The sequence below is a fragment of the Dermacentor albipictus genome, chromosome 1, assembly GCF_038994185.2.
Source record: "Dermacentor albipictus isolate Rhodes 1998 colony chromosome 1, USDA_Dalb.pri_finalv2, whole genome shotgun sequence".
In the NCBI taxonomy this organism is placed as follows: Eukaryota; Metazoa; Arthropoda; class Arachnida; order Ixodida; family Ixodidae; genus Dermacentor; species Dermacentor albipictus.
The window spans coordinates 116852420-116856169 of record NC_091821.1 but is presented as its reverse complement, the minus strand read 5'-3'; the positions used below and the strand labels follow the sequence as shown (position 1 = coordinate 116856169).

Genomic DNA, 3750 nt, shown 5'->3' with positions numbered 1-3750 from the left:
AAGCGATTGGTTAAAAATACAGTTAGCGCAATTCTTCCAATAGAATGCTTCTGCACTACGACAAAAGGCCTTAAAAATGACATAAGAAAAAGCACCCGGTATACGTCACTCAAAAAAGGAAAAGAAGAGAACCTAAAAATGAATCCCGACAAAAGAACGCTGGCCGCGGTCAAGCCATGCTGTTGCCATCGTGGGGAAGTCACCGGACCGTGTGTCGGTCGAACGCGGCCGTTGCCGATTTAACCGGCGGTCATGATGCCGGCCCGGTGTCATGACCTGCCGGCGGTCGGCAAACGGTCTGGCCACGTGCAAAAACCAAGATCGGCCCGACTGGTCATGGGCGTCGGCCTGATATTTTGCCGAGCTCAGTTTTTTTTGCTTGGGTAGGTGATAAGAACCGAAAATGAAATTGTTCGTTACATACATACCGGCCCTGCACGATAATAGATAAATGATGAATGAATAAGCTATTTATTCCAAAAGAAGATGGCTCCTTGTCCTGAGTGGGGAAGGAGTGGGAAAGAAGACAAGTCTCAGTTTTGCCATCGATTGCGATAGTAAATTAGTAGACAGCTATACGAAGTAAGGGTTGCAGTTTTATCAGCCGTACAAGCTTGTAAACATTTGCTTACTAATTAAATTAACAAGCGTGGTGTCACGCGCGCACAAGCAAGCATGAACATATCTCACTCAATGACCGCGGAATCTCGCTGTCAGAACGCTAGTGAGGAAGCACTGCAGTAGCAGCGAGCGAATTGACCTTAGTGTGGCCTCCCGGTTCAACGCGAACTAAGCGGCGAAAACACAGCGCACACGAAGCTGTCAGCATATATAAAAACGTTTATTAAAAAAAATGCAGAAAGCGAGTGGGTGGAACCTCTAGTGCAGGGCCCCACTGGCATGAGCGGTCCGCCGTGCCTGGTCGAGGAGCGCTAGTTGCATCTCCCGATCCTCGCTGGCGAGACAAGTCTCCCACTGCTCCCTTCCGGAAAGTTTGCCGGCTATTTTTGGTGTATTAATTTTGGGTGGCCTGTTCTGGCAGTCCCACGTATTGTGGGCGAGAGTTGGCCGGCCTCCGCACCAAGGACAGCGAACGCTGTAGCGTTGGGTGAATGGCATGTTTCAAATAAATGTTTGGAAATGTGTGCGTCTGTATTCGGCGCCAGTCATAAGAGTCCTGCCTGGATAGGTCAGGGTGTGGTGGACTGTACTTTCTTCGCTCGCGCCGCTGGTGCTCAAGGATGTCTCGTGGTAAGAAGGGGTTTTCGTGATAGTGGTTGGCCGCTCGGTTGACAAAAGCACGAGCTGCGCCGTCCGCTCTCTCATTGCCCTCGAGTCCTGCGTGACCCGGGCACCAGATGATCATGTGTTTCTGCGTTAGGTTGGATCCTATTAGGCGAGTGGTGCTGTGTGGTAGCCTCCCGGTGAGGAAGAGTCTACATGCGACTTGGGAATCTGTGAGAGTTATCGACGATTGTCCCAGAGCGTCCTTAGTTTTAATAGCTAGCGCGATGGCTGAAGCTTCTGCGGTATTCGCAGATGCAACTCTAGCCGTGACGCAAGTCACAAGCCCTTGATTTGCGGCCGCTCCTACTACTGCGAGGGCGTATTTGTAAGCACCACATCGAGCGACATATGTGTATACTGTATCTGGGTTTCCACCGAACTGCTGCATTAACTTTGGAGCTAGAGCAATTCTACGACCCCGGTGGTACTTCGGACTCATGTTCTTAGGGATTGTGGCTACATATGACCCTTTCACGAAGGACTTTGGGCAGAGATTCGAGTTCTTCTCCCGCATACTGTAGACGAGTAGGGTAACCCACGCGGCAAAGTAATTTTCTGCCAGAGGAGGTTAAGCTAAGCCTCTCCCGTTGAGATATGAGCGTCGCTGTCCGTAGCTCCTCGTAGCTATTGTGAATCCCGAGGGCCAGCAGGCGTTCAGTAGAGGTTCCCTGTGGTAGGCCGAGAGCCGCTTTGTACGACGTTCTGATCAACGCATCTAGGGCCTTTAGTTCTGCTTTCGTGGGGTCCTGGAAAGGGAGGCTATCGTCTCTGTTTCCTTGAAACCTTTTCGGTGAAAAGTTACTCTACGAATCATAAGGGAGATCTGTTTCACCGTAGTCCTAAGGGTTTTAATGGTGTGATCTACTCGTTTGTTGCTTTGCAGCCACAGTCCGAGGACTCGCATTTTCTGGACCTCCCTTATCTGGCCGTCTCCTACAGAAAGAGGTTGACCGGTTTGTGAGTTTGACGGTCTCCACCTCGTATCCTGATAAATTCTGATTTATCGTGAGCGCAGCTCATTCCGCTGCTGCGAGCGAAGGTTTCAACAACGGTCGCTGCTTCTTGCAGGATTTGTTCTTTTTGTCCTAACGAGCCGCTGGTTGCCCATAGGGTAATATCGTCTGCATATAACGCGTACCCTAGCCCGGCCAACACGACACGAGACGACCATAGTGGCCGGCGCCTCGCGCGGGCGGAAGCATTGGCACGTCACTATGGGAACAAGCACGGAGTATTCTACGTGGACGCCTCCGGCCCACACCATGGGGGTTGGTATACGGCCGCAGTCGTCCACCAAAACACTACGGTGAACGGCCTTACGTTCAAAGCACAAGACATAACACATGCGGAAGAGGTGGCCATCGCTATCGCCCCCGCAGATCAAGACTCGCGGGTCATTATTAGCGACTGGCGAGGGGCCTGCAGAAACATCGAAAGGGGCTTTATTCCCTATTTGGCGCACCGCTTACTTCAAGGCAGCAATTATCTCGGGGTCCCCGCGTCCCGCACGATAATATGGACTCCCGCGTACGAAGGTCTCGAGGGCAACGAAGCAGCCGACGCCGCTGCCCGCGCGCTGACTCTCCGGGCATCGCCCTCGTCTAGCTCCTCTCACTGCGGACTCCGACCCCAATCCGGCATTTACCTTTAAGGAAATCACCAAACATTACCAATACGGCCATGCAATCTTTCAAGCCCTGTAAGGGCCTCACGAAGGCGGAGGAGCGTTTGCTCCTTCTCCTCTATACTAAAACACTGCTGTGCCCGGCAGTCCTAAAACATTTCGACCCTGCGTACACAGGGAAGTGCCCGCACTGTGAGGAAAAATCTTCGGACATTTTCCACATGGTGTGGGCATGCCAATCAACCCCGCACCTTCCCCCTATACCCAACCCTACCCGGGACGACTGGGAGGCTGCCCTGCTCGGCTGCTCCGACCTGGCGAGCCAGAACGCCCTGGTCGGCCGTGTCCGAGTCGCGGCTACAGCCAATGGGCTTCTGTAATGAGGAGCCCACCTAGTCTTAATAAGGAACGGCCCCTTAAGGACTGCTCCACCCGCTCCCTATCAATACTTCGACCAATAAAGTTTTTCAGTCAGTCAGTCAGTGTAGTGCCGATGCCTATTGTCGCGATGCGAGAGGTCAGGAAAGAGCGGGCGTAGTCATAGATTCTTTGTCCACAACCGATGTCATTTAGCTCAGATAAGATAATTTCATGTGAAATAGTGTCGAATGCGCTTTTCAAATCAAGAGCCAGGACGAGATGTTCCGCACCAACCGTGGTGTTGCAAAGAACTTCTTCGCGAAGTAGCGGGAAAACATCTTGTGTCGACAAATGTTGGCGAAAGCCGAATATGTTTGTGGGAAATAGGTTGCGGTCTTCAATGTAAGACATGAGACGTGTGTGGATCACCTTCTCAAATAATTTGCCAAGACAGGAGGTTAGTCATATCGGTCTGAGAT

General features: G+C 51.9%; 1 pseudogene; it reads left to right on the top strand.

Annotated features, from left to right (window-relative positions):
• The first annotated feature begins 255 nt into the window (after positions 1-255).
• On the top strand, positions 256-3291 carry LOC135907842 (uncharacterized; annotated as a pseudogene).
• Positions 3292-3750: the final 459 nt, after the last annotated feature.